Here is an 18536-nt window from a genome sequence, read left to right as displayed (position 1 = left end):
TGTTAGCCCAGGGCAGATGTCTCTTTGAGTTTCACATGCCACCCCAGCTGCCTGGGAGGGTGGAGAGAACAGAGGCATCCTCATGAGTGGATGCCTTCTGGGGATTTCACAGCTCTGTGTTGGGACACATTCCTCCATCACAGATCCCATTGCTGTCATGTTTCATTCTTGATTCAGTTGTTCTCAAGCTTGCATCAATGCTGGAATCAGCTGGAGGATTTTAAAATCCTCCTGCAAGATTCTGATTTCATCTGAAATGAGGCCTGACCATGGGAATGCATAACATCTCACTGGTGACTCTACTGGGCAGCATCCCTGGCTTAGAGCAGTCTGCTTGCAGGGAAGTTCACAGGAAGCTGGTAATGTGCAAGTTTAATTAAAGTCCTAATTTCAGCTCCCTGTAACAAGCCTTGAAGCAAACTTGCTCATCTGTGCTCAGGCTCATGGTCATTCACATTGCAGGGTGGATGGCAGCACGGCAAGGGGAAGCTGAAGGCACCTAGGAGATAGGAGCAGTCCTAATAATGTTGTGAATCATGCCCCTGCTGCGTGCCAAGCGCTGTTCTAAGCACTTTAGGTATTAACTCATCCAGTCCACAGTCCACAAGTATCTGTAAAAGGCTTCTGCTAATGTCTGCATGTCACAGATGAGACGATAACCAACACAAAATCCAAAAGGAACTTGTTCAAGGTGGTAGTGGGGGAACTTGAAGACAGTCAGTCTGACTTAGGAGGCCACTTACTGCTGTTACTTTTCAGGATGATCTGGGAACAGTGATGTATTGGTTCCCACATGTATGGGAACTTTCTCACATGTTTATCCCCCTTGATGATGCTAAAACATGGTGTTAACTTGCAACTCTATAACTCAAGAGTCTGCCTTTTTCTGGTTCCATTTAAGGGAAAAGCCAATCTCATGAGCTTAACGGATGAAGGATATCCTTCACTGCCTGACCACAGGCCAGCAGTATGTTCACTGTCCGGGTCACACATGCTATTAATACTTAGGAAAGCCCCTTCCTCTGCCTGGTGGTGATTCCTACTCCTCAGCACCCTGCCCAGATGCTTCTCATCTGTCTTGTTCGGGAAGAATAGGTGATATCTTCTTTTGCTTTCTAAAACTGTTGAGGTCCTTCCATCTATATAGATTGTATCCTTTTTTCTCTTGTTCCTCCAGAGGACCATGAGATTCTCAAGAAGGTCTCCACATTACTCTTGCTTGCTCTCCTCATCTCAGCATCTGGCACAGTGCCTTCAGCTGATGGCAAGACTTCCAAAGGCAGGCTGTCCTCTGGCCCTTTAGACTCTACTTTGTTTTACACAGAGACATACCTGCTTTATGACTAACTGAAGCTGTGCTGGTCATGCTCAGTGCCTACCCCTGAGGTTCTTGGGCCTCCATGTTAGACAACTGATGTTAGCTATTCTTTGTTACATGGGGATGTAGACTTATATGAACCCTTAGTTTCTGTGGAGTTTACCTTCTCCAACTTTGGGTTCTCTGCATTCTTAAAAATTTTACGACCCAGAAGAAGAAACCTCCCCAGCCCTGGGAATGGCCTGTGAGAAGAGAGGCTGGTGTCTTGCTGAGTGTTCAGCATGGTTTTGGACCAAATGCCCACGGACAGGAGGAAGTTTCCTGGCCACTGGAAGTGAACTGGTTTTGTTTCCCTGTATGTGTTTATGGACATGGCAGCAGTAGGGATCCCGGCTGGGGACTGCCGAAGGCAGAGCACGGGAACCATCAGCTTGTGAGGGCAATGATGAGATCTTGCTACGGCCAGAGGGAAGAGGACAGGAGCAGTTAGGATAAGGAAATGCTGCTAGTGCAAAGGTGCACTGAATCTTCACGCCAGCGTTGTGGGACATAGAAAAGACAAAGTTCAACCCATTTGTTGAGGATTGGTTGATATAGGCTAATAGACCCACATAAGGGAATATCACAGAGCTGGTGAAATAATTAGTTAAAAAAAAAACAGGTATGTAAGGAAATGTGCATATAATTAGACCTAACCATTCCATATTGAATATCTGCTTCAAAACATTGTACCAGAGATATGTTCCAATTTTGTTACTCAATTAAAATATTTAATTAATTGAAAGCATATTTGTGCCTGTGAAAGCATATTTAGCCTGTCTGCTAAGGAATAATCTTGAAGTAAAAGCTGCATCAGTTATGGACAGCAGCATCTACCATAGTTATGTTGATTGTTTTACAGTGCAGGGAGGGAGGGCAGAATGTGGCGCATGTGAAGAGCTGCACACTAATGCTAAGATTATCCCCCAAGTGTCTGCATCCGCAGGTGGACTCAGTCCATCCTGTTGTCCCTGCATCTTCACTCACCTGTCAGTCGCCCCTGAAGCCTAGACCACATCTTGCAACCTGGACCAGGGCTGCCCACATGTGGCAGGACATCCAGGGCCAAGCCCAGAACAGGCATCTAATAGAATTCCCATCAGTGAGTGAATGAATCAATGCAGAGAGGGGGCAGTTTTCTTCCTACCTGTTGCTCCTCAAGCAGTGAGGCTGGTGTCTAAGCCCTGGGGCCTTCTGTGTCCCCTGGGGATGTGTTCACTGCCTTCTAGTGAGATTCTGTGCTCTGCAAGGCATTTCCCCCTGTGTTACAAAGAAGCAAGGAAAGGGCTGAGGCTTGAAATGGACCTTGGAGGTGATGACAGGTGTCAGGCACTGTCAGTTGCTACAGGCTGATCTGAATTAATTCAGTTGTGGGAGCCCTGCCTCAGCCTCCACATTTGACAGCGTGTTGCTGGTGTGTCACACCGGTTGGGCATGGAGCCTGTGCTCTGGCCAGGCTGCCTGTGAATAAGTTTAGGCGCCTGACTTCACCTTACTGAATCTCAATTTCCTGGACTGCAAAAAGGAGGCGAAAGCTGCTTCTCTTGAGGTAGTAGTAGGGGTTAAGAGCGATCACAGAAGTGAAGTGCCCTTTGAAGAGGGAGGAAGGTGAAAGTGCTCATTGTGTCAGGAGGAAAGCCGGGAGGCCCCCCATTGTTCTCAGACACCTCATCTTTCCCCCAGGAATCCCAAGGCCAAGTCAGAAGAGGCTCTAATTTGGTCTGACTCTTTGATTCAGTGCCCTTCTCTGGACTGCCCAGGGTTTTCAGCTTAAGTAAATAAATTATCCTGCTCCACTGGGCTCTGTGTTCTATAGCCAGCCGTATGTTTGAGCTTGATAGAGATTCTTATCGGGCTGGGTAATATTAGCCAGCAAGGGATGACATTTCTTATCAGGGCCCTGTGGAATCAGCGATAGGAGCTCTTTCTTCTTACCGGCCTGCCAGGCCTCCAAGTGCAGGGCTGGCAGGAAGGGTGGGAGGGGCCACTGTTTGGGAGTGGACAGCTTTGGCTGTTGTGGACATCATCAGCTGGTCCGCATCTCTTCTGATAGTCTGTCTTGTCGGAAGTGGGGCCCTTTAGAGATTTTTGTGTTTTGGGTTGGCTGATAGGGGCAGGCAGGGCAGTGTGAATCAGAAAGGAAAGGAGGAGTATGGTGATGCTGGCCGGGCCAGCTTTGGGTGGAGACGATGTGCTTGCCTGAGCAGGGCCCTACCTTCCAGGGAGAGACCAGCTGTCCCTGCTGGAGTCCAAACCCAGGCTTTTGTGCTGGGGTCCTGGTGCCCATCAAGCACTGGGCTGCTGGAGCGCTAAGAAGTGTCTGGAAGCCCTTGCAGGCCCACTCGCATGCCTCAGCTTGTCGCCTTTGCTTGCTGTCCTGGATAAATGGGTAGACAGATAGGAACTGGGGGCTAAGGACACCCCCTCCTTGGGTCCCTGACATACTCAGATAGGATCTACACCTGAGGCCTTAGGGTTATATCCTGATTCTCGCATGACTTTGCTGGATTGAACCAACCTGTGCCTCTGTTTTTGTTGTTTGTTCTGTTTTTTATCTGTGAGATGTGGACAGTATTTCATTTATTTGTCTTTTATTTTGTTTTGTTTTTTCCTGTGTCTCTTACCACTTGCTTTTGGGTCTCATCAATCTCTAAGCTCCTCATTTATCCTGAGATACTGAACAGGGTGACACTACATGGCTGGGCCACCAGGGCCTGTCTGAGGCCAGGGCCTCCTGTAGACGCCAGAGTTCCAACAGGGCAGAGGTTCTCTGCGTTGGCCATGTGATTTGGGGCTGTGACTTCTGTTGGGGATGCATACTCATGGGTCTTGCCCTCCTGGTTTTTTAGGAAGTCCTGCTCTATTCAGCCCTGTTCTCAAGTAATCAACTTCCTATCACCAAAAAACGAAGAAGTGGTTTTCAGATTCCCTGGACCCAGTCCAGTCAGCAATTCCCACCTCTGCTTCCTTCCTGCAGGTCCCCACATCTCCATTTCCTCCCTGCTCGCTCCCCTGGCACTCGCCCTAGGCTTCACATTGGGCCTGTTGAGTTTTCCTCTGCCTTCACCATTCTCCATAAAGTCCGCATTGTAAAAGTACAACTCTGACCGTGTCACTCTCTAGGTCATGCCTCCCATCACATTCAAGTTTGAAGTGAGACCTCTTAGCATGGCATCTGAGATTCACCTCAACACCGCTGCAACTTGTGATTCCGGTCTGATTGCCTTTGGCTCCTGCGATGAGTTGTCAGTTCTGGTAAGCAGATCCTGCTCTTGTCTTAGAAGCCTATCACTTTTTCTTTTTTAACTTCTGTGTTTGACTTCAATGATTACTTTTCTCTTGTGACGCCACAGTTGCTGACCCTGTGGACAGGTGACTCACCCACTTTTCTGTGATGTGGAAGGCTGGCTCCTGCCTCCAGGTTCCTGTGAGAAGAACCTATCTAAAGGCTCCTACTGGACCCAGACAGTGGCAGGAGTTCCACAAATGGGTGTTTTTCTCTCCCTCTGATTGGGTGCTCCTCTGATTATCCAAATTCCATCATTTGCTTCTCTCTTGATTCCTCTGCCAGGAAGCCATCATCTTGTGTTTGAAAAACTGCATGTTCTGAACATCACAGATGTACTTCATCTTTTTATGCCTGTGTCTTACTTCTTAGCAGAGTCTGAATCCCTTTGGGACATCCCCTATGGCATAGAATCCAAGTTTTCTGCTTGACTATAGAAAGTATGGCCTGGGTAATTGAGTACTTGGTTCTTCAGCAATAATAATAATAATGAAAAGAGTGACATGTTCTTTCTTGAACAAAATATAGAGAGCACATGATAACGTAGATCTGTGGTTGGTACCCAAGTTGCAGGGAGGTGTAAGATGAAAAGTGTTTTCATACATCTGCTGAATCATGAGGATCTTACCCACTGAGACTGCTTGGCCCACACTGCACTTGGGAGTTACCTCCCTGCAGGAAGCTCAGAAGCTGGTGTTGGTTAGGTGCTGGCAGCAGGGTGGTTCTGTGCCTGAGAAGAGGCAGTCTTCCTTAAGAGGAACACCCTCATCCTCCCTAGACCGTAGAGGAAGGAGTCCCCTGTCAAGATGCCATTAGTGGCCCTTGCAGATTCTGAAGTGTCCATTCTACAGATGTCTCTCAGGGCCCCCACTCTGGCTTCACTCCCAGTTAACACGTAAGTGATCCCAAGCAAAAGTACTGGTTAGGGAACTCCTCCAGGAGAGAAGATCTTGAAGGCACACTGTGTGGGCTAACCATGACAGTGCCTCGCCACTCGGGCCAGCATATCTGCCTAGGGCAGTGAGCGCCAGCCTCCTGCCCACTGTGGTTTTCTGGAGGATTCTTTCCACCTGGAACTCAGGTGTCTGACCTCAGTTGAGTTCAGGTTTCCTCCACCACCAGCACTTTACTTCAGTCATTTTATGTCCTACCTAGACCATGACAGCTGCTTCCAAATTAGCTTTCCTGGGTCCAGTTTCTGCCATTTTTCCGTACAGCAGCTAGCCTGGGCTTTCTGAAATGTAGAGAGAATTATGTACCCTCATAAGACATATACAGACTTTTGCCCATTTGTTCTTAATGTAACGACCCAAATGCCTGTGGGGTTCTGTGTGAGTTAGCCTGCTGGCCTTTCTCGTGGTCATTCATTCAGCTACACAAATGTCTGCCAAATGATTCAACGCCGTCCTCTCCCCTCCCACCCCAAGGCCTTCACATGAATTATTTCTCTGCATAGAATTCTCATTCCCTTCATCTGTTTGTTTGTTTATTTATTTATCTTAAAGAGGTCTTCCAACTACCGATTCTTTCCCCAGCTAACCACAATTGCAGGGGTGGGCCAGACAGAAACCAAGAAGCTGGAGCTCTTCTGGGTTTCCCCCATGTTGTTGGGGCCCAATGGCTTGGAATGGCTTCACTGCTTTCTGAGGTGCATTAACTGGGAGCTGGATAGGAAGTGAAGCAGCCAGGACCTGGACAGGTGTCCACACGGGATGCTGGCATTGCAGGCTGCAGCTCTACCTCAATTCCCTCATGTTTCCCTTCTTGTGTTCCTGGAGGTTTCTCCCATTGCACACTGCTCTTCCTCCGTAGTGCAACTGCGAGTTTGCTTGACTGTGTTTTCAACTTTATTGAGATATGAGAACAAAGCAAAAATTGTATATACATAAGTGCATAGTGTGATATTTTGATATATGCATGCATTGTGAAATTAGCCACAATTAGGCTGATTAACATGCTAATTACCTCACATAGTTCTAGTTTCTTGAAGTACAAATTAGGTTGATTTTATGACAGCTTTCTTCTTAATGTACATGTTTATTGGAAATAACTTCCTTCTTAGAACTGCTTTTGGTGCATCCCATAATTTTGAATAACTTGTGTTTCTAACTTCATTGGTTTCAAAATATTTATAATTTTTCTTTTGATATCTTTTGCCTCATTTTTTTCATGTATTTATAAATTTTAGAAGATACTTGAATTGGTTTTAATCTTCTCAAAATAGTTAAGACTGTTTTGTAGCCTAAAGTATGAGTCATCTTGGAAATTTTTTATGTGCACTTCAGAAGAATATTTTAGTTCTGCTGAGTGAATGAAATGTTCTCTATATGAACCATCTTCGATAAGTTTGTGGAAAATACATTTTATAAAAAATTATGTATATATTTAAATTTCTCTACATCAAAATAAATCTCTGTAAAGTACGCTTTTCCAAAAGCTATTTGAAGCATGCTTGTAGGGCTGTGAAGCCTATTTCAGTTGTAGTGTTATTCGATCTACTGTTTCTTAGTTGACTTTCTGTCTGGCCGAGCAAAGCATTGATGGAAGTGGCAGTGTTCAAGTCCCCAACCAGTGGTAGAGTAGTTGCTTCTCTGTTCTGTTCTGTCAATACTTACTTTATATGTGCTCAATATTGGTTACATATCCATTTGCAAGTGTTGTATCCTGTTGATGATTTTCCCCATTCATGAGGCAATGGCTTGTTTGTCTGTTGTGATGGTTTTTGACTCAAAGTCTATTCTCTCTGATTTTAAGTATTGCTACATTTGCTCTCTTTTGATTACTGTATACATAGAATATATTTTTCAAGCTTTTCACTTAAAAACTTTATATGGCATTAATGCTAAGTGATACATGGCTTGTGGGCACCATATAGTTTTGAGAGGGACCCCAAAATGTTGGATCATTCTTAAAGGATATATTTAGCTATTCTGTGTCTTTTGATTAGAAAATTTAATTCATATATGTGTAATCATTGACAGCTGAGGGCTTCTTGTTGCAGTTTTGTGAAATGTTTTATGACTGTTTTGTTGTTTCTTTGTTCTTTGTTTTTCCCTTTTTCTTGCTTTGCAAAATTGTTTTGGTTGTGGGTGGTAGTGGTGTACTCTGGTTCCTCCGTCTTTGTGGTCATGAGGGCTTAAATAAAATATCTTCAAGATTGCTAGGCCATTTTAAATTGATACTAATATATCTATGACCACATTATAACAATATAGTTTAACTTTTCTACCGCCAATATTATATGTTTTTGGCATTATAGCTTTTACCGGTTTGTGCTATTGCAATTATCAAATTGTTATAGCTATAGTTATTTTAAATACTTTTGTGTTTTAATTTTTATACTGTTAAAATGATTTATGGATCTCTAACAATAGTAGACTATTCTGATCTTCACAGTATTCTTAATTTACAAATAAACTTTCTTCTTCATTTATTTTTATGTTGATTAAGATCTTTTGATTTCAGCTGGAACTTTCTTTAGCATTTCTTATAGAGCAGGTCAAGTTTTTATGAATTCCCTCAGCTTGTTTGTGCCCATCTGCTTATCCCTCATCTTTCTCTTTTCTTTTATATTTTTTAGATAATTATTTTTTAAATTTTTGGTGATTTTTACATAGTTGAATTGAGTTCAAAGGGTCAAGGGCTATAGGAAGGTGTGTGAGACCATTTTGAAGGATAGTTTTTCAACTCACATTATTCTAGCTCATGCCCCCACCCCAGCACTTTGAATATATTGTCTGCTGATATTCTCACAGAGGTTATCTTGTATGTGACAAGTTACTTTTCTCTTGCATTGTTCAGAATTCTCTTTGTTTTTGACTTTCGAGAATTAGATTACAATGCAGCTTGGTGATGATTCTTTTATGTTTAGCTTTTTTTAGGGTACCTTGGGCTTTATGGACCTGAATGTTTGTTTCCTTGTCCAGATTTGAATGGTTGCTGTTGCTTTGTCCCTGTTCCTCAGTGACTCCCATCAGGCAGAGAATGATTCACTTGATGATGGCCCCTGAGTCCCACAGACTTTGTTCCTTGTTTTTTTTTCTTCTGAGTAATTTCAGATGACTCCTTGGCCTCATTGTTTCTTCTAGTTGATCAAATCTTTTGAAACACAATTTAGAAATTATGTTTATTTTTCATGATCTTCTTGTTGAACTTTTAATTTTTAAAAAAGATTTATTTATTGGAAAGGCAGACTTACAGAAAGAAGGAGAGACAGAGAAAAATAGCTTCCATCCCTTGGTTCACTCTCAAAATGGCTGCCAACAGCTGGAGCTGAGCCAATCCTAAGCAAGGTGCCAGGAGCTTCTTCTGTGACTCCCATGTGGGTTCAGAGTCCTAAGGCTTTGGGCCATCCTCTGCTGCTTTCCTAGGCACATTAGTAGGGAAGCTGGATCAGAAATGGAACAGCCAGGACATGATATTGAATGGGGCTGGTCTGGTGCCTGGGTCATCAGACTAGAGGACCTGTCTTCTAGTACCCAGGGGCTATCACAGAGCTTGGGGAGCCTAGAGCTTGGTCTGTGAGTAGGCTTGGTACTTTGGTCAATGGGTAGAGGCTTGGATTTTATGTTTACCAGGAGGAAGGTTGGCACAAGTGTCTACTGGAGTGATCTTATTGACTATGTCTGGGTAGCCAGACTGGAGCCTGGGTCCAGATCACCCAGCCTGGTTCCAGAGTTTGTGGTGGCAGTTCTATTCATGGGTCTCCAGGAAGATCAGCTATTCACTTTGTTCACCACCTTGCACTTGGAGGGACTCTCTCACACTGCTGGACTACACTAGCTGGGGAAAGGGGTGACGTGAGCCAACATGGAACTGCTGTGCCTATCCCCTTCCACGCAGCTTTTCCTGTTTCTGCACTGTAATTTCTCTCCAGGATCCTGAGCTTTTATGAAACCATGCACAGTTGTTCAGATTCATGTTTCAGGGAAGGAATCAGCACTGTCAACTCCTCTTCCCTTTGTTGGCACGATTTATACCGACACGTTGTGTTTGTTTCTCCGCTGTTTTCCGCCACTGGAATAGTACCATTTCCGGGAAGGATGAAGTCAGTGTGGTCAGCTGTGCTAAGCTGTGCTGCTCATTTTACCAAACCATTTAGTCCTCCAAAGATGCTTTTGATTTATATGTATATAGACATATATAAATTTATCTAATATATATGGATTTTATATATATCTCAATATGTTATTGTGTTTTTGATTTATGTATATAAATTTATTTCACATATATGGCATATATATCTCAATCTAATATTATTGCCTTTGTTTTTTAAATGAAGAAACTTAAGCCCATAAATTAAATAATGTGATCCAACTCTTCGGTAGATGACAGATGATAAAACCAGGATTAGAACTTCAGGAGAACTTGAAGGTTTGATTTTGCAGTCACTCTGCCATGCCACCCTAGTGCTCTCTGCTAGAATCAGCAGCGGCTCTAGAGAAGATAGTACATGAATCAAAGTGCCTCTGAGAGTTGGCTCTGAGATGGCAGCATCACAAAAGAGGGAACCTGGATTTAGGAGTCTAATAGACCTGCATTGAAATATAGGCTTGCCTTTCCTGCATAGCTGCGAGAAAATGACCTTCACTGAGCTCCAGTTTTATCACGGGAGCAATGCTATCTGTCTTGCAGTATGGTTAAGGAAAATCTGAGTTGTACTACTAGGTCATAATGTGTTTTCAAACTGTAATCTACCCTCTTACAGGTTTTTTTTTATTAAAGATTTATTTATTTATTGTAAAGTCAGATATACAAAGAAGAGGAGAGACAGAGAGAAAGATCTCCCGTCCAATGATTCACTCCCCAAGTGAGTGCAACGGCCGATGCTATGCTGATCTGAAGCCAGGATCCAGGAACTTCTTCCGGGTCTCCCACGGGGGTGCAGGGTCCCAAAGCATTGAGCCGTCCTCAACTGCTTTCCCAGGCCACAAGCAGGGAGCTGGATGGGAAGTGGAGCTGCTGGCAGTAGAACCGGCACCCATATGGGATCCCGGGGTGTTCAAGGCGAGGACTTTAGCCACTAGGCCACGCTGCTGGGCCCAGGGTTTTTTTTTATTGTACATTTTAGAAGCTGCTTTTTATTTGTTTGAGATAAAGACATATAGAAAGGGATATCGCCTCTGCATTGTTCATTTGCTAAATGTTTGCAACAGTTGGACTTAATCTGGGTCAAAGCAGGAGCTTGGAATACTTTCCAGGTCTCCTACATGGGTGGTGAGGACTCAGCTGTTATCAGGTGTTGCCTCTCAGGATCTACATCAGCAGGAGGCAGGAATGAGAAGCTGGGAGCAGGAGTTTAACACAGATACTCTGACATGAGATGTGAGCATCCAAGCTGGTGTCTTAATTGCTGGGCTAAGCACCCACCCCCTTTCATTTTTAGGTTAGATGACTTCATGACTATTTTTAGGTAAAGATAGCTGAAATGAAGCAGATTACCCAGGACAGAAGGGTTTGGCTGGGGTTGACAGGGAGGAAGGCCAAGCTAGTGTTCTGTGGCTGTAAGACATGGAGGAAATTGACTCACCTTTCTAATAGCTATGCATGAGATTCTCTTAAGTTGGGCTTCCACTTTGCAGGCCCAAGTGTTAATGTACAAAGCTTCAACCACAGGCCTCTGCCACATGATGGAAGGGCCTTTTTTCCTTCTTGGTTCAGTGAGCCAGCCTGCCTTTGGATACTGGATGCTTTCTTGTAAGGAGGTGCTGCCATTTCCTGCTGCTGTGACCTTCCTGTCCTGTGACCTTTTTTAGAGGGCCCAAAGCAGACTCAGAGGCCTTAGTTTAGCTTTCTGACCCTTCCTAGGAAATCCCCACTAGACACACCAAAATGAAGTTTCTTTGTAATGCTTATTTCGGAGCATGATGCCGCTGTTATTGTCTCTCCTCCCCCTGTCGTCTTCTAGTGCCCAAGAGTAGTCCTTCCTGATTCCTTGCTTCTATTCCCTCCTAGCTATGTACACACTATTTTCTCTCTGGATTTTTCATCACTGCTTTACCTCATTCTGGCCAGTAGATAAACAGCTTCTGTTTTTCAAAGGAACAGAGGTGCCAGCTTCTGTAAACTGGCTTGCCCTAACAGCATATCTGCTCTCGGAGTCTGAGAGAGTGGAACATTTGGCTTGACAACAGCCATGAATGACTGACATATCCTGGAAGTCGGGCTTGTTGTACACATTACCCTAGAAAGCCGTGGAGCCTTATTGACTGTGGGCCTGGGCTCGGAAATGAGACTTCACTGATGAAAGGAATGGCTCAACCTTGGCTGCCTTTAGATTGGTAGCTACTTTCTCTTTTATTCCTCCTCTTAAATATCAGTGCATTCCTTAAGTGCTGCCTACTGCTTGCCGATAGACAGTGGTGGTCCATTGAAAACTTGGCTGTATACATTAGCAGGTTTAAGTCTTTGAGCATTGCTCAGAAGCCTTTTAATCCTGGGCCACTTCTCTAACTCTTTTGGTAATCATAGCTGAGATTCTTGATGACTCTGCTACTTTCACTATCTGTAAACTGGATTACGGCCAGTAGTACCTATCTGTAAAAGATTGAACTGTTTGTTCCAGTCTTTCACTTCTCTGTAGTAAAATCATCCACTCAAACCTTTACCTCTACATGGGTAGAATGAAACTCTTTCACTGCTTGAATTCAGTCTTAGCCAGTGACTTTCACTGAGCTGTGGGATGTTGCGAGCCTTATCATGAGAGCAGGGAATAGGATATGTGCAAGGAATCAGTCTTGTTTTCTTATGTCCCTTTTGTGATGAAACACACCTTTGGAAGCCTCTGGCGCCTAGAAGAGGAGTATGTGAAACAGATTCAGAATGAATGCCTAACGTAGAGCCAACCACAGGTGTCCCCTTGCTGACTGGAAGACCTGGATGTGGCACTGAATATGGAGGGTGTGATCTTAGCATCCTTGAGGCCTCAGTGGACTAAGATGCCACCTGATCTAAAAATTGAGTGGACTCATGTGTTAGTCTTGTTGCTTTCTGTAACACATGATGACTAAGTCCATGGCTTGTAGTTCTGTAAGTTAGAAACCTGACCTGGGTCTTCCTGAGCTAAGGCCCAGGACACAGGGCCACATTCCCTTCTAGAAAGGGTGTTTTCTTTCTTTTTCCCAGTTTTCCCGAGGTGCCTAAACTTCTTGGTTGATGGTTCCCTTCGTCTAGTGACATCATATGGGGTTGACTTTCTGCCCACTTTTCCATTTTTAAGGGGCTTTTTCATTCCACCAGAGAAATAATGAGAACAGTCTCTATTGCAAGATGAGCAAGTTGGCAGCTTCATTTCCATCTGCAGCCTCAGTCTTCCTTTGCTGTATAACATGTTCATTGCTTTCCAAGATCAGGTTGCATTCCCTCTCAGGGTCATTAGATTGCTCAACTCCAGCCTGGCCCAGACACTTAAAACAGGATCTTGGTTACTGTGTGCATGTTGGTGTTATCATTGGCCTTAGCTTTTGTTGTCTGTGAAAGGAGAATGAGAGGTTGTTCTGCACGGGGTCCACTAGGGACTCCACAGAGTATTTTGTGATGGAGGGGTGGTGCCTGGGACATGGGTTCCATTCCTCAGCTTTGGATGGGCTGAAGGCAGTGAGTTTGTAAGACAGGAAGGGAGTGATGTAATCTTCCTGGCTGGCTTTAGTGCAAAGCAGTCTGTCTGTGGCAGTGATAATACACCTGATTAATTATCAGCATGGGTCTCCTGGGTTTAGACTTCAGCGAGAATGGCCTCATCCACACAGCAGAGTAGCTGGCTGACTCAGGTGGCCAGCTTGTATCTCCCCATATCCAGCTGGTTCCGTCCTTGCATTCTGTGGTGCTCTCTGATCCTCCTGCATACTTGGATTACAGGGAAGAAAGAAACTTCCTGGCTTGATGGATACCAAGCTGAGGGAAACAACTGGCTTCAGTGGGGGCAAGAAAACAAAATCCAGGGAGTGATAACCTCTTGCAGCTGCTGGGTGACGGGGGGGTGACTTCAGAGGCAGGAGGACGGTGGTCCCTGCTCATGGTCAGAGAGCAGCCGTGCGTGACAACAGGGAATGGAGGGCTAACCTGCATCAGGAGAAGAGATTGGTTTGGGGAGTTGTTGGGATTTGAGGTTCCATCTTCTGTGTTATCCTCAGAAAGTGATTGGTATACTCTGCACCCCCAGAATTTTTTTTCGGTAATGAAGTATTACTCTGTGTACTTCCCTGCCAAGAAGAGGTGCTGTGCAAGGACTGGTGCAGGTGAGAGTCCTAGGGAGAATAGGGCAGTGCTCTGTGGATCCCTAAGCCTGCAGGGAAAAGAGGCTCTGAACGTGAGGTTTGACCCTCAGTCACACAGGTGGCTGAGGGAAAAGCCATTTCCCGGAACAAACCACAGTTTCCTGACTTCTGTGCTTCTAGTGCCTATTCCTTGTTGACCAAAGCACTGATGACCCCTTTGAGTTGGGCTCTCCTCTGTGACCTCAGGGCACATTCCTTGATGGCTTCAGTGTGGCCAGTAGCCTCCTGCTTTGCACGTTCGGCCACATGTGGCTTAATTTGAGACACCAATCATCTGTCTCATATGTTTTGCTAATTGAGAAAGTTGACTGGGCCTGAGCATGCTGGCTCCAGGTTTGCAAGGCCATGTGACAGTTAATGTCAGGGGCCAGCGTGGCAAGTCCGTGGTACAGGTGATACCCAGAACTGTCAACACCATTCTAGGTGGCATAGAAGGTACTTCTTAGATATGACAAACACCTAAGTAGGTATACATTGAGAAAAGCCCATTACCTTCCATAGTATGTGTGTGTGTGTGTGCCGGAGGTGGTGAGGGAGGCGGTTTCATCCTGTCAGTGCAAAGTGTTGAAGAGGATTAGTCCCCTGGGGCAGAAGGATTTTTGCACCTCCAGAGCAGCTCTGTCTTTAGTTCCAAGCTGCAGTGTCTCTGGTTTCCTGGGTTTTCAGTATGTAGCTTGTCCTGCAGAGGGATGTGACAACTTCTGGGTTCTCACAGAGGAACAACCACCACTCCCCTTCATGACGCATCTGTGTTGTGTGTACAGTGTGTGCAGTGCCTCTCAGGTTAACACTGCAGAGGAGATACCATTATCCTGCAGCCAAGAGATAATCAGTGACCAGCAAATGAGCACCCCGCCAGACCTCAAACCTCATCCACGTAACTGGCCAAGACTTCTCTTCGCCCGCATAGGTAAGATGGATGGCCAAGTGGTACATCCTGAGTACTCCCTTTAACACATGTGAGCAAAGTCTCCCAAGACATTTTATCCAATTTCAAAGGAATAGCTTGTCCGTGGGGTTATAAGCAAGTGCTGGGAAGGCGGGAGGTGCTGGCCACTTCAGAAGGCACACAGTAAGCTGTGTCCCTTGCAGAGGCATGGTACCTGGCCACTTGCTCCCCATAACCTCTGTGCAGCCTCTCACCTTGTAAATGTGTTTTCTTCCCTACACTTTGGCACCATCATGATATAAATTCCAGGTTGTCAGCTTTTGTAGAGGAGTTCAGATCTTGGCCCTGAATCTCCCCTGGGTGCATACAGTGCCTTACCCTATGGAAATCCCTTCCAGAACCTCAGCTTCTCCTCATAAGCACCTCAAGAGAGAGAGAGATGGTGCTGCATGGAAGAGGATGGCAAAGACCCCAGTTCAGTGTCACCATGGGTGCCTGGAGTCCTTATTTTCACTTGCTTCTTGGCTGTGTGTGTGTGTGTGGTGTGATGTTGCCCTGGGCCATGAGGTGGTGGTCCCCTCCACAAATATAGAGTCCTTTTCCCACCGTGAGATTGCCTGTTCACCTGTCTCCTCACTGTTGCTCCCCCGTGTGTGACCGCATCCCCGGCTTGCAGTGGATCCTTTTAAGGATAAGGTGATAGATGGGGATCCTGCTCGACCAGTCATGCTACTTCACGATTTCTGAACTCTTGTCTGGACACCTGTTTTACTTGTTGTCTTATTGCAAAACTGAATACTTCTTCTAGGAAAAGCTGAAAACACTTATGTTGTCATTCAGAGGTAGCTAATTAAATGAACTAATGCATATGTGTTTGTGTGGAGTGAGGCGATGGCTTGAAGCTAGCTCTTTACTAAATGCACAACAAATACCTCTCGCCAGCAATATGGTCCCCTCTGCCACATCACCGTTTTATTTCTTGGCCCCCAGCCTCACCAGTATTCAGGTGTTGTGGCAAAGCCTTTGAAATTTTTCTAAGTTCCTAGGGGGCAGCCCCTTATAATGCGCTCACTGTTGGCACCGCTGTAACCAGTGCTGGAGTAGAGTAGCCTCCTAATTAAATCCTTAGAAATGTATTTTTCCTTTTGATCGGTATATAGTCTCATAAAGTACAATGGCCAAATCAAAGACTGTGGGGGCTGCTGTGATTGCCAAATTCCCCTTCAGGAAATTGAGACGAGGTTGCCAGGCAGGAAGAAGAGCCACCCCTCTCCTCCAGCATCTGCAGCAGGGCCTGCACTGTGCTTGCTGGTCCAGCACTGTCCCTTTGGCATGTAGAATGGCGGCAGACCTATGGCCATTCCCAGCCATGTTCTTCAAAGGGTCTCTCCCTTTTTGAACCCTTGCCCTCATTAACACATGCCTTAGATTCATCATGAATCAAGTATGACTGTGGTAGGAGCTGAGCCTGAGGGTCCATTCCTGGCTGTGCACTGTGGCCTGCACAGTACCTCATGATAGCCCCAAGCAAGGACCCCCATCAGAAGGACTTGGATGTAGTGTGATTTCAAGTGATGTGTTCACCTGAGTCATCTGAGAATTAGGAGTTAATCCCTCCCTGCCTTGCACAGTTATAATGAAGTGTAAATGAGACATTGCAAAGAAAGGGGGAGCTTATATAAGAGCTTTGCCCTTGCTGGAGGGTCGCGGAGCTCTGTGTCAGATGCTGACATGCTGGCCAGCTGCAGCTTTTGGATCTGAGAGTGATTTTCATGTTTTTACATGATTGAGAGAAAAGTCGAAGGAGAATGACATTTTGTGTTAAGTGGTAGAAATGGGAATTTCAATATTGGTAAATCAACTTTTATTGGCGTGCCGCATACCATCCCCCCTTTTTTTAGCTTGTTGTCATCTGTGGCCACTTTTATGCCACAAGGGCAGAGATGAGTGGCCACAGCATAGACCACATAGCCACTATGGCCAGGGTATGTGCTGCTGGATCATTTGCAGAGAGATATTTCTGATCCTTTGGTGATAGGTATAAAGCCGCGTCCTCCTAGGTGGTGCAGGTGCAGTGTACTCACTCAGAGCTTGCCTGAGCTTCCACATGGCGTGCCGGGTGTGGGGTCTGTTTCCCAGAGTGCAAGCTCTCCATTTTTTCAGCCACAGGGCAGGTTATTGGTCTTCCCAGGTGAGGAATGTAAGGTGCATGTCCTCTCATCAGGGCATAGAACTAAGGCTTCTCTGGGCTTCTCTCAGGGTGAGCTTTTCTTACCATTCTGAGTAGGAGCTGAGCTAGGCACTGGGCCAGACCCTGGGGTATTCAACACACTTAGACCGAGACAGTCCAAAAGACAAGAGAGAGGGAGTCTGTCAGGGTTAGAAGTGGTTGAGCTTCTGGCTAAAAACAGGCGTAGAGTGTGTGTGTGTGTGTGTGTGTGTGTGTGTGTGTGTGTGTGTGTGTGTGTGTGTGTGTGTCCCCACACTAAGTAGAGACTCTAACAGTCCCTGAAGAGTAGGCATTTAGTCCCCGTGGGCCAGGCGGGGAACTCTGGGAAAGGCAGCACCCCCACAGCTTCCTCCTGCGGCCGGGACAGGGGCCTTGGGCTACAGTGTCAAGCGTTTTTTCAGTTAAAGCTACGCAGAAAGAAGTTGATCTGTTTTCATCTTCACTTTAATTAATTCCAAGTGCTTTTTACAAATGGCTTTGTTGGAATGCAATTCACATTTCCTACAAGCTACCCAATTGGAGCATTCCCATCACTTTACAAAGAAAGCATGTCTTCATCTTCTTACTTCATCAGCTTACAAAGAAAGCATGTACCTTTAGCTGTCACCTCCAAGACTCTCTTCCACCCTGACAGACATTACACACAGATGGACCCATGAAGCGTGTGTCTTGTAAGACTGGAGGCAACATTTCCAGGGATGATCCACATTGACACAGGTTCAAGACTTCATTCCTTTACACTGGAAGAATACTATTCTGTTGTGTGTATAAGCCACCATTTGTTTATTACTTGGTTGACAGATGTTAAGTATTTGCATTTTTGTCTGCTGTGAATCTGCCACGCTGAGGGTCCATGAGTAGGTTTTAGCTAGGATATGTAGTTCCACTGATTCTGGGTACTGTGTCCCTGGGAGCAGACACTGGACATTTTGTACCTGCGGGTCTTCTGGTCCTTGGGAGTGTAACCTCCTCACAGTTCCAAAGTGCCTGCTGTGTTTCAGGTTGTCTCGAGATGTGGCCTGCTCCTGTCATTTATGCTCATCTACAAACTGCTCATTTAAAATGAAACATTAAACTGTGTGCAAATCATGCCTATATTTCAATGTATATATCTAAAAAAAAACCCATACAAGTTAAAAAAAATAGAGGAAAAGTACAAATCTATATTTTTTAATTATTTCATGTCAAGCCCTACTGTTTATCTTGCCCTTTCTCCTTGGGAGCTGGGCCTGTGCCTGGCAGGCAAGGCCAAGTGTGAATGGCTCTTAATTGATGTAATTAACTGCATCTTGATGGGGAGCCTAGTTAACACGGGGGGGGGGGGGAGAGTGCTGGGGAGGGGTGTTTCATCTCCTAAGGAGTGGACATTTGAAGCCTTGAAGGAGCTCTGAGGACTTCAAGGCTGCCCCCTGCAATGCGTGCAGGGGTGCCCTCTGGCCAGTAGAGTTGCACTGTTCTTATCATCAAAATTGATTTTTTTCCCCTGAATGTTATATTTT

General features: G+C 45.4%; 1 long non-coding RNA gene across 1 annotated transcript in view; it reads left to right on the top strand.

Moving 5' to 3' along the window:
• LOC121155862 overlaps window positions 1–18536 on the top strand; it is a 273089-nt gene that overhangs the window by 197926 nt on the left and 56627 nt on the right. The window contains exon 4 of the long non-coding RNA XR_005883760.1: window positions 4481–4612. This is a non-coding gene — a long non-coding RNA (uncharacterized LOC121155862). The remainder of the gene's footprint in view (window positions 1–4480; window positions 4613–18536) is intronic.

This window comes from Ochotona curzoniae, unplaced genomic scaffold (assembly GCF_017591425.1).
Source record: "Ochotona curzoniae isolate NIBS_2020 unplaced genomic scaffold, NIBS_Ocur_1.0 contig_3190, whole genome shotgun sequence".
NCBI classification, from domain to species: domain Eukaryota; kingdom Metazoa; phylum Chordata; class Mammalia; order Lagomorpha; family Ochotonidae; genus Ochotona; species Ochotona curzoniae.
This window is presented reverse-complemented; position numbering and strand designations above follow the sequence as displayed.